The following is a 12517-nucleotide window of genomic DNA, read 5'->3' as shown; positions in this document are numbered from 1 at the left end:
AAAAAACAATAAGCCGAATGAATGTTAGGTCGAATGGTAGTTAGACCTATCATTTATTCGGCCTAAAAGCGTTTGGCCTGATAACTTAATAAATCATTGCGCTATTCTACAATACCATAAAGATGGTAAAACGATTATAATCGAAACAAAAAAAAAACAAAACAAAACAAAAATTGCGCTATTCTACCTAAAAGGATTTGACCTAACATATGTTCATCCTACTGTCCGATTGGTCCAGCATCCTTTCGGTCTATCATCCGGTCTAACGAATATTTGGCAAAGCATCTATTCGCAAATAGAACCAGTAGCAGAAATTCACCAGAGTAGTGTATGAAAACGGTGCATTGAGCGGAATGTACTCAAAATTTATAGTTCAAGGGAAAATAACCTTTGCAGTTTAGAAGATACCCACAGTGAATGCAATTGTGATCACTGTTACCTGGTTTAAGGGCGCAATTTATCCGTTATGGGTGTATGCCTCGAATCCGATATAACTCAACCATTCGCTCCAGAGTAGTTGTTGGATCTATTACGAAACTGTCAGCGACAAGATTCAGAGTTGTGGTGACGTGATCTGACTTAATTCATGCCGGCACAAAAAAGTAGATATTGCGCCCGGTGCGGTGTGGCCAGTTTGTTCAACGAATGCAGCCGGCAAAGTTCAGCACCACTTCCGATTGTGTTGCGGAAAGGTTTCGAAAATTGGGCTCTTCATATTGCACCTTCTGCTTCTTCTACCGTTATTTGTAGTTGTCATTCGTATCGAACCAACAACGGACTTTCGAGGAGAGTAAAATTGAGATGAGTTTATTTCCCCCCTGTATAGATTTCTCGTCGCATATCGGGGGAGGAGTTGAGCTGATTCACTTTCACTAGAGCTTCATTTTGCATAACTTTTGCGGTGTACATTGCTAGGTTAGGTGTGTTTTTTTCTCTCTTCTTCCATCATCGACGAGTTCCCCCGATCCGATAATGCTGATGATTTGCATTGGTAGTCGCATCGATCAGGTTCCAACAATTTATGCGCATGGTTGCATGCTGTTATTTGGAATTATTATGTGTGGAATGTTTTGATTTGCAAAGTCGCTGGCTTCATGAACTAAGCGTTTGATTGATATTATCTGTCTGGCAAACAAAAAGTGAAGTTTTTATACAGGACGTTTTAAACAAATCAAGTAGCTAAAACCTGAAACTATTACTACCATAGCTTGAACAGTCAGAATAGAAAATATACTATAAATAATATTTAGAAACGCATTTTTCTTCTCTTTTTTGCCTTATAAAATCAAACAGCATTTTTCAGTAAGGAAATCGTAATATTGATACACGTTTAAAGCATGGATCACCATGAATCTGGTTGCACTGTTTATTATACCATTGCGCTCCTAGTAGTTGGATCTGGAATGCTTTGACAGTACTTTGTTCGGGAACGTTTCCTCTATCAGTGCTGAAAATTTCATTACGATTCGTTTTGTTTCAAAAAAGTTACACGTGATGGAAGCCGTGAGACGAAAATAAATTTTGAACACTCACTTTAAAAACCAACGTGGTCGGGTTAAAAAAATCGCTAAATCGTTAAAAATGCTCAAATCAACCGTGTGTAGCGTTCTCAAACGTATCCGTGAGAAAAATACTATCGATCGGCAGGTTCATACCAAGCGTTATAGTGGACCTAAGAATCAGAAACTGCATTTGAAGGTGTTGAGAACGATTAAGGCAAACACAGGGTAGTTGGACTACGAAATCGCCAAGAAATTCAACGTCGACCGGTACACCGTCAGAAGGATTAGTCTCCGCGAAGGAGTACGATCCTATCAGGCCAGTAAGCAACCAAACCGGACATTGAAGCAGAATTTAGTAGCCTAAAGACGTGCCCGGAAGTTATACAACAAGATTCCAACGAAGTACAAAGGATGCATCCTCATGGATGACGAAACGTACGCGAAGATGGATTTTGGGCAGCTTCCTGGCCAAAAATTTTATAAAGCCACTGCAGTGGTGCACTGCATTGGTCGGGGTGATGTCCCCGGCAAGTTCAATTTCGTTCTTGCCGATAAGTTGGCAAGAAAGTGTTTGATCTGGCAAGGTATTTGCAGCTGCGGACGAAAAACCCCGGTTTTTGAGAAAAAGAAGACCATGGACTCCGAAATGTACAAGGAGGAGTGCCTCAAAAATATTTTTTTTTCGTACATTAGATTTCACAAAAGACCAGTAAAGTTTTCGCCAAATTTGGCATGCTGCCACTACAGCTAGGAGGTACTACAGTGGTATTCGGCCAACGGGCGGATTTTGTTGAAAAGGACATCAACCCACTCAACTGCCCTCAATTCCTCCCTATCGAAAATTTTTTGGCAATTGTCAAACAGAAGATGAAGAAGAATGGTAGGACGACTCGGGAAGCAACAGAGATGAAGAGATTGTGGAACAAAATGGCCGCTGAGGTCAGTGAATAGGGTGTTCAAACTTTGATGAGTGGTTCTAGACGAAAAGTTAGAAATTTTATCAAAAAAACATCGAAATATTTTTTTTCTTATTTTTCCTTTGTAGTGCAATAAAAACCCTACATTTTGATTATAAAACATACTTTTATCGTTTACATAGCTCCGAGATAGACCCGTTTTAACGCGTCCTGATTTGTAGTGATCCATGCTTTAGTGCACGGGTTCATCTCAATTTTGTCAAGTTTTCGCAAACTTGTCTACTAAAGAAGGTACCGTAAAACGGGGTAACTTTGATCACCGGGCTGAATTTGACCAACAATAAACTTTTCAACATTATCATCTATTACTCAATCGATAGTTTGAATTTTTGAAAACTGTTTAATTACGTTTCAAAGCCTATTAATTGAGTATCATATAGGCAAAATTTGGATTGAATTTAAATTTTTTTTCTGTTAGTAAAAATCTAATTTAAAAATCTACTATCTACTACTACTATTTTTCCAAGGCTCGCAAACAAACAGCTCTCCTGATGATACCAAAAAGCATTTAGAAGCAAACGGGTTGTTAAATATAAAAAAAAACAACTTTTTTCTTTGTATATGAACAGTTAAAGCGCTATTTGTATAGTCATTTAATGATAATTTTTTGATATTTAAAAAATAAGGACATTTTCTACGAGTAAGCCCGTATTGGACAAATGGATAGAAACCCTCTCAAATCGATTACTGTTAAGAAAAATGAAAATGGAAATAATGGAAAGGCCTAGGGGAATGTGTGAAGGTATAATTTCATTTGTATTTTGAAGCTGAAAGTATTCAGCAATTATTTTGATTTTGCCCCTGATCGTAGGTAGCATCATATTTCTTTTTTCGATAATAAAAATTTTTAGAATAAAACGTGAAAAATCAAGGTAAAGTTGATAAACTTGCATATGTAAATACACTAGGGTTTTTTTACGCGGTTTTTTTTACACGATTTTTTTTACGGGGCTTTTTTTACGCGGATTTTCCAATTAACGCGGTTTTTTCTACGCGGATTTTCGAATTAACGCGGTTTTTTTTACGCGGATTTTCGAATTAACGCGGTTTTTCAGAGAAAATATTCTAAGACTTTTTCAAAGGAAAACACTTAGCATCTTTTTGTAGTTGGGAAAATCTTAGCTCTGAGACTAAGAACGTGATACATGAGATCTGTGACCTGAGACCTGAGACTTGAGACCTGAGACTTGAGACCTGAGACCTGAGACATGAGACCTGAGATTTAAGACCTGAAATATGAGACTCGAGATCTGAGACACGAGACATGAGACATGAGACCTGATACTTGAGACCTGAGACATGTGACATGAGACCTGAGACATGAGACCTAAGACATGAGATATGAGACCTGAGACATGAGCCATGAGACATGAGACCTGAGACATGAGACCTAAGACATGAGATATGAGACCTGAGACATGAGACATGAGCCATGAGACATGAGACATGAGACCTGAAACCTGAGACATGAGACATGAAACCTGAGACATGAGACCTGAGACATGAGACCTGAGACCTGAGACATGAGACCTGAGACATGAGACATGAGACATGATACATGAAACATGAGACCTGAGACCTGAGACATGGAACATGAGACCTGAGACATGAGACATGAGACGATCTGAACACTGTCCACACTGTCAAATAAGCCTCACTATATTCTACTATTCTGTTAATCTAATTGATTTTGTTTCTTATCTTAAAAATAAACTATCATTGTACGCATATTTTTAAATAATCATGGTTCTTACGCGTTTTTTTAGTAACGTGCTTTTTTGTGCGAATTTTTTAATTAAAATGATTTTTTTACGTGGATTTTCGAATTAACGAGGTTTTTTTTCACGCGGATTTTCGAATTAACGCGGTTTTTTTTTACGCGGATTTTCGAATTAACGCGTTTTTTTACGCGGATTTTCGAATTAACGCGGTTTTTTTTACGCGGTTTTTTTTACGCGGTTTTTTTTTACGCGGGACGAAATACCACGTAAAAAAACCTCAGTGTATTACGAAGGAGTTGTGTATCCTTTATAATCAAGAAAACTCGTTAAAACCGTCAGAATAGAGATTGATGAATGCTACCTCAAAGTATCAAATTCTGAACAGAGACGAAAACGATTTTGCAAATTTTAAGCAGTATAATAAATTTCTGCATCCATGTTTTAAAAATATGAAACATGCCACATTCTTTTTAACAGAAAAAATAATCGAAAAATATTGAAAAAAGTGATCAATCTTACCCCGGACTACGCTACTCATTTTCAAGTCAGGGGAAAAGACTGTCATCAAAAATTACCGGGGTAAAGCAATCTTGTCGTGCATACCAAAACTATTTGAAGCAATCGTGAATAAAAAAAAAATATAATCATTTTAATAACACTCATAACTGGAAAGCAACATGGATTTGTTAAAAGACGATCTACAACGACTAATTCACTTTAATTTATTCACTCCACTTTGGCTGGCGAACGGTAGACAATGTGCAACTCGAGACCCCATACACCCAACCTTCGGGTAGTGGTCATATCACCTCTTGTCTGCAACTCCGATTCTCTACCTCCCCGTGGTGCTAGCTGGGGTGCGAGCAACCTTAGCGGAGATCGGGTACCCAACCCCGGTGGATGCTTTGGTCGCATGCAGACTGAGTCAGGGGGCTTCGTACGCGTCTGTTCTCCATATCAAGGGCGGCGTGCGAAGTTCAACAACGTCCTGGTGGTGTTCGGGACCCAAAACAGCAACATCACGACGGTCCTCCTGCGAGATAGTGGGGTTAGCTGCGGGCCTTGCGAGCCTGTGACTACAAAAACATAAGCAACGAACAACGAACAACAAATTTCGGATGGAAATCGGCAAAGACCCACGCGACGAAAAGGGACTAGCGATTGGAAACTTGGAACATGGAACTGCCGATCTTTAAATTTTGTGGGCAGTACCCACGTGCTCTCCAACGAATTGAAGAGCCGCAAATTCGACATCGTAGCGCTGCAGGAGGTATGCTGGAAGGGCTCCACGGTACGAACGTACCCAGATGGTCGTGCCATCTACCAGAGCTGCGGCAACACACACGAGCTTGGAACAGCTTTTATAGTGATGGGAAAGATGCAAGAGCGCGTGATCGGGTGGTGGCCGATCAACTCACGAATGTGCCGGTTGAGAATTAAGGGCCGGTTCTTCAACATCATCATCATCAACGTGCGCAGCCCTCACCGCGGAAGTACCGGTGACGACAAAGACGAATTTTACGCGCAGCTGGAGCGTGAATACGACCGTTGCCCAAAACATGATATCAAGATCGTCATCGGGGATTTCAATGCTCAGGTCGGCCAGGAGGAGGAATTTAAACCGACAATTGGAAGGTTCAGTGCGCACCAGCTGACCAACGAAAACGGCCTCAGACTTATTGATTTCGCCGCCTCCAAACGAATGGCCGTACGTAGTATCTTTTTCCAGCACCGGCACCGCCTCCCACACAAGAACACCTGGAGATCACCGTACCAAACGCAATCACAGATCGACAATGTGTTGATTGACAGCCGGCACTTCTTGAACATCATCGATGTCAGATCCTGTCGAGGCGCCAACATCGAGTCAGACCACTATCTGGTGATGGTGAAGATGCGCCCAAAACTCTCCGTAGTGAACAACACACGAAATCGGCGCCCGCCTCGGTTAAATATCGCACGACTGAAGCAACCTGAGGTCGCGGCAGACTACGCGCAATCGGTCGAAGCAGCGCTGCCGGCAGAGGGCGAGCTTGACGAAGCCCCTCTCGAGGACTGTTGGGATACCATCAAGACAGCCATCAACAGTGCTGCGGAGAACGTCATCGGTTATGTGGAGCGAACTCGACGGAACGACTGGTTCGACGAGGAGTGTAGGAGGGTGATGGACGAAGAGAATGCCGCGCGGGCGGCAGTAGTGCAAAGAGGCACCCGTCGAAATGTGGAAAATCACCGACAGCTGAAGATGCAGCGAGTCCGAATTTTCCAGGAGAAAAAGCGCCGCCTGGAGGAGGAGGAGCTCGAGGAGCTGGAGCAGCTGCAACGTTCCCAAGAAACACGAAAGTTCTATCAGAAATTCAACGCATCCCGCAAAGGCTTCGTGCCGCAAGCCGAAATGTGCCGGGATAAGGACGGGAGCATCCTGAAGAACAATCGTGAGGTGATCAAAAGGTGGAAGCAGCACTTTGATGAACACCTGAACGGCGCACATGCAGGAGATCAAGACGGTGGAGGAAGGTACATCGCCGGCGTAGCCAACTACGTAGAGGAGCCACTCCCAACGATGAGTTAGGTTAAGGAAGCCATTCGTCAGCTAAATATTTAGAAACAAGTCGGCTGGGAAGGATGGTATCGCAGCTGAACTCATCAAAATGGGCCCGGACAAGTTGGCCGATTGCCTACACCGGTTGATAGTCCGGATCTGGGACATAGAACAGCTACCGGAGGAGTGGAAGGAGGGGGTAATATGCCCCATCTACAAGAAGGGCGACAAATTGGACTGTGAGAACTACCGAGCGATCACTGTCCTCAATGCCGATTACAAAGTGTTGTCTCGAATCCTACTCCGCCGCCTAACGCCACAAGCAAACAGATTCGTGGGAAGTCATCAGGCCGGCTTCATGGAGGAACGGTCTACGACGGACAAGATATTCACATTACGGCAAATCCTCCAAAAATGCCGGGAACACCAAGTACCTACGCACCATCTATTCATCGACTTCAAAGTCGCATACGACACGATCGACCGTAACGAGCTTTAGAAAATCATGGACGAGAACGGCTTTTCCGAGAAGCTGAACAGACTGATCAAGGCGACGATGGATGGAAAACAGTGCTGTGTGCGGATTTCGGGTGAATTGTCGAGGTCATTCGAATCGCGCAGATGGCTTCGATAAGGTGATGGTCTATCCTGCATGATGTTTAACGTGGCGCTAGAAGGTGTTATTCGACGAGCGGTGGGCGAAATGCGGGGCCCGATTTTCAACAGATCCAGTCAACTTATTTGCTTTTCCGATGGTATTGATATAGTCGGCAGATCATCTGCGGCGGTGGAAGAGATCTACCGCAAACAGAAACGCGAAGCAGGAAGGATTGGGTTGATGATTAATACGTCCAAGACGAAGTACATGCTAGCCTGCGGATCCGAGACCGACTGAACCCGGAAGTCGTGCCTACTATGGACTCCACAAGCCACGGCGTTGTGGAAGACTTAGCCCTCGCACAAAGTGTAACCTATAGATATGTCACGCTCATTAGACCGGTTGTTCCATACTGGCACGAGACATGGATATTGCTCGAGGAGGCATATTTGGCGGCGTACAGAAGAACGAAGAGTGGAGGCGAAGGATGAACCGCGAGCTCGCGCGACTCTACGGCGAACCCAGTATCCAGAAGGTGGTGAAGGCTGGCCGGATACGCTGGGCGGGACATGTTGCGAGAATGCCGGACGACTGTCCTGCAAGACAGGTGTTCGCTACGAATCCGGTAGGAACAAGCCGAGCGGGGGCGCAACGAGCGAGGTGGTTAGACCAAGTGGAGCGTGATCTGGTGAACGTGGGGTGCTTGAGAAATTGGAGAACGGTTGCCATGGGCCGAGTGAATTATAGGAATTATGTTCGTCAAGTTATGTCGTGAGACGGTATACTTTGTAAATAAAATAAAATATATAAAGTCTGTTTCACATAGAATCTGGTCGGATAAAATAGATCATTTCTCCGCAAAAAAATAACGTACAACAAAAGTAAAAATGTCATGTTGTAGGGTTTTTATTGCAATTTTTCCATTTGAGCGGATTTTTTCATGGTTCTGCCACATTTCTTCAGTTTGCCCTTAACTATTGCCCAATATTTCTCGATTGGACGAAAATCCGGACAGTTTGGTGGATTTATACTTTTTTCAACAAAATCGATCTTGTTCTCCTTATTCCACTTAACGACATCCCGGCTGTAGTGGCAGCTTGCCAGGTCCGGCCAGAACTTCACCGGACCTTTGTGGGACCGAATGAATGGCAAAACCCGCTTCTGGAAACATTTTTCTTTGTAAACATTTCCATTCATTGTGTCCCCAGTGATGAAAATCTTAGTCTTCTTCCCACAACTACAGATCCCTTGCCGAATCATCAACTTACGAGCAAATTTATCTGCGGAAACAAACTTGAATCTACCCGCAACATTCTCTTTACGCTTCGCAAGGTAAAATTTGTTACCGGGTATTTGTCCAAAATCCATGTTGAAGTAAGTTTCGTCGTCGATCAAAATGCAGCCGTTGTACTTGGTCAACACTTTCTCGTACAACTTCCTTGCCCTGGTTTTGGCAACCAGGTTTTTTTTCAGCGTCCTGTTGGGGTGTTTGCTTGCATGATACGACCGCAAGCCTTCTTGCAAACAGATTCGTCGAGCTGTACTGTGGTTCGTCTTGAACTTTTTCGCCAAATCACGCAAGGAGATTCCAGGGTTATTGTTAACTGATCGAATTACCTTTGCTCGCAGCTTCCGGTCATATGTTCCACTTTTACGCCTGGTTTGTTTTGCTCGAACCACCGTAAGGGTCTCCCGGTAACGTCGCAGCACAGAATTTACAGTCGATTTTGGATATTTCTGGAATTTCGCGATCTTTACCCCTGACCACGTCGGTTTCTCTACGTGAGTGTGCAGAATTTTCTCTCGCCTTTCGCGTTCCATCGTCGATAACTTTTGACTGACTGCTTCAATCTTGATGAAAATTTCACCTCTAAGTAAACAAACCATCCGGATTAAAACACTGTCAAAAGGTTCGCGATGTGACAACTAGGGGCGCTGCAGTAAATGAAAAGATGCGACCAGATTCTATTCGATATTCAATGCAGACGAAATGAAGCTTTATATGAAAGCCAACAAAAAAGAAGATTTCTGGGTGTTTATAAATGAAATAAATATATTTAAAAAATGGTGCAGAAAAACTTTTCTTGAACTAAACGTGAAAACATGTTCAAATATTGTATTTACAAGAATAGAAAAGCCATCATATGAAATTGTTACACTAGGAAATTAGCTTGTGGAGAGAACCAATAAGATGAGAGTTAATATGTTGACCTCAAAACTAATCTTTGTAGATCACTTTAACTCAGTAATTCAGAAAAAAATATGCTTGGCTTTATAAAATATTTTAGATATAATTTTCGAGACCCATACACAGCAAAAACATTGTACAAATCTTATGTCTGTATGATCCATACTCGAGTACTGTAGCGTTGTGTGGTCCCCCTTGCAAATTTCTCATACAACCATTTAAAATCCATTTAAAAACAATTTGTTCTATCTGATTTACGAAATCTAGGATGGTCTCAGAGTCAATTGCCCAGCTACGAATCACGCTGTTCACTAATAAATATAGCACCATTAAATATAAGAAGAGAATTTGCTGCAATCTCTTTTGTAAACGACACAATTAATCAGCGTGTTGAATCTACCTATCTTATAAATCAGTGAAACTTTAATGGGTCGTGTCACCAGTTGAGAACCAGAAATCTGTTTATTTTAACCCCTGCCCGAACTGATTATGGAAATAAATATTCCAATCAATTGTCTAATGCAGAATTTTACAATCTGTGGCCTTCATGTTTTTATTTACGACACGTGTTCTATTTTTGCATTCTGTGATGCAAAAATAAATTTCCTTTGTTCAGCGAAATTCGAACTTTGGAAGCATGCGTTTAAGTAGATATGGGGCTTTTGGTTGCTTGGGCATACACGAGATATTGATAAATAAAGATAAAAAATGGCAAAAGAATGATATTTTTTTGGATTTTTTTAAATAATTTGCTCAGGAATACTAAAAATTATAATTATTATACTTTTTGTAACGATTACAAATCGTGCAATTTGATCGCAATATGTCAAAAAACGATCTTATACCACGTGTTTCGATCATTTCATGCAGAAAGGATCTTAAATTGTTTAAAAAAAAAATTGAAAATATTTTTGTTTGCTTGCATGTTTGGGGATTTACTTTAGTGAGGCGGTGTCAAAATTCTGAAATGAGAATTCTGAGATCTAGATTCAATGTTTAATAACATTATAACATTTTCTGTTTTTTTTTTATTTCCGTATGCTAAATTCTGTGAATGACAAAATTCTGAATCTCGAAACCTTAATTCTTCATTCCTAGTTTATGATTGTCTCTTGAATTAAAAATTAAGAATTCGGAATATCCATCGAATCGATGGATTTTGTATTCTTTGTTCTACATTCTGATTTCTGTTACTAATAAATTCCATGTTCTAAGTTTCAAAATTTTAAATTTTAAGTTTAAGCTTCAAACTCTTCTAAAGATCAATTTCCTTAAGTTTTTGAAAGAAAATCTGAATTAATAGCCTTAACAGCTCATGTGAGTTGTTCTTTAATTTGGATCACTCTATAGTTCCTTTTTATTTAATTTTATACATATGTATATCGTTTTAAAGTGTTATGGAATGCTTCTCTTTGTTCAACATTATATCAAAAACACTTATTTTTATCTTCAGCACAAAGTTATTATCCAACCTTCTTTTTTAAATAAAGTGCACCACCACAAGATAGTGAACGCGCCATCTCCAGTAGAAACATGTCATGTAAGATTTATTAATTGCTTTCTTCTGCCGTTAGTCACGCTGCAGGCTTATTTCTTCATCCAAATTAAAGTTTTGGAAAGTTTCATTGCACCACGGTACATAAGCGAAAAGCATATTTTATCAGGAACTTGCGATAGAATCTACCGTCCTATCTCCTCCCATCTGGCAAATATTTGTCATTATCACTTGTTCTGCATTCTCCTGGTGCCTGGTAAACTTTCTTATTGCAGCACCAGCTGCGACAAAGTTTTCGCACTTCTCATGGTCTGGCAAGCCATATAATTGAATAAGCAACGTCCGATGGAAGGGCACTTTGTGTTGCTTTTTCTGTGGCCCCCATTTCTCACTTTGTCGGGCGAGTGTTAAAAATCAATTATGAGCTTTTTGCCCCAACTCTCTTGGTCACTGTTTTCGTATTCTTTTCGTTACCTTCACTGCTCAATCGACCTTCAGACACAAAAGATCTTGGAAGCCACCAGTCACTTGCACTTTTTTCCCTCTCCCTCTTTTGCTTTTCTCTGCACGTTTTATCTTTTATGTCACCGAACGCCGGTTACTCAATAATTATTATTGGTGTATTTATTTACTGCTGCATTGAAAAACACTAGTCCAATGAATAAGGGGACAATTTCAATGCTCCGATACGTTATGTAACCGTTTTGCGAACCCGTTTGGAATAAGAAACTGTTTTGTTTCTTTTGCGACACCCAAGCGTCAATCCCCGTAGATCGATTGTTTCCAGATCTTAACTTTTAGTAGCAGAGCCCCGTAAACGAAGACTTACCTCTGGCACGCGTTCGCCGTAACTTAGAGCTGAAAACTGACACGCGGTTTTTGGCGATTAAGACCGAAAGCTCCGAAAGCTGCAGTCTGCAACGAGAGCGAAAGTGAAATGAATTGTCGAAAGTTTACTCCATTCGGTTTTATACAATCATTATAGAAGAGACCGTACCGCCACGAAAACTAGCGAGGTCTTGAGCAAACAAACTACAATACAGCAGTAGCAGCAGCGATGAACAACACAACACCCATGAATGGACGATGATCATGAGTGGTGGACAATGAATGTGGGTTGAATTGGTGGCCGGTTGCGATGACGCGATCTTTACCGTTGCTTTGCGAGACGACGTTCATGAGGTCATGTTCTGCACCCGCTTGATGCGGATCGATCCCTCTTTACTCTCGATCTCTTTCGCCAAAAGCCGGAGATTATTGGTCAACAAAAAACCGCCGTCAAACACCCCCAACCGATGACGCGAACCACAAGAGTTCATTCGCTCCAAGCTATGATCGACAGGCACGTGAATGGCTGGCGCGCATGATGATGCATGGTGTTGATCTAAGTGTTCTTGGAGCACAGAGTCGAATTCAAGGGTTTATATGTAAAAACCGTATTGTAAGCAATGGTTTGTTTACAAATTTTTGAAACTATGAGTATATTTAGTAAAG

The 12517-nt window shown here is 41.4% G+C and overlaps 1 protein-coding gene across 2 annotated transcripts in view; it reads right to left on the bottom strand.

Moving 5' to 3' along the window:
* Nucleotides 1-11990, bottom strand: part of LOC129740110 (uncharacterized) — a 49226-nt gene extending 37236 nt beyond the window's left edge. Inside the window, exon 1 of one of the 2 annotated variants that reach the window (XM_055731713.1) lies at nt 11853-11990. The gene's annotated coding sequence lies outside the window, so the exon portion shown is untranslated. Of the gene's footprint in view, nt 1-11000; nt 11022-11852 lie in introns of those variants that run through there. The other variant, XM_055731714.1, reaches the window with a different exon arrangement.
* Nucleotides 11991-12517: the final 527 nt, after the last annotated feature.

Source organism: Uranotaenia lowii, chromosome 1 (assembly GCF_029784155.1).
Source record: "Uranotaenia lowii strain MFRU-FL chromosome 1, ASM2978415v1, whole genome shotgun sequence".
Classification (NCBI taxonomy): domain Eukaryota; kingdom Metazoa; phylum Arthropoda; class Insecta; order Diptera; family Culicidae; genus Uranotaenia; species Uranotaenia lowii.
The sequence above is the reverse complement of the archived record's forward strand: the minus strand, read 5'-3'. Positions and strand labels throughout refer to the sequence as shown.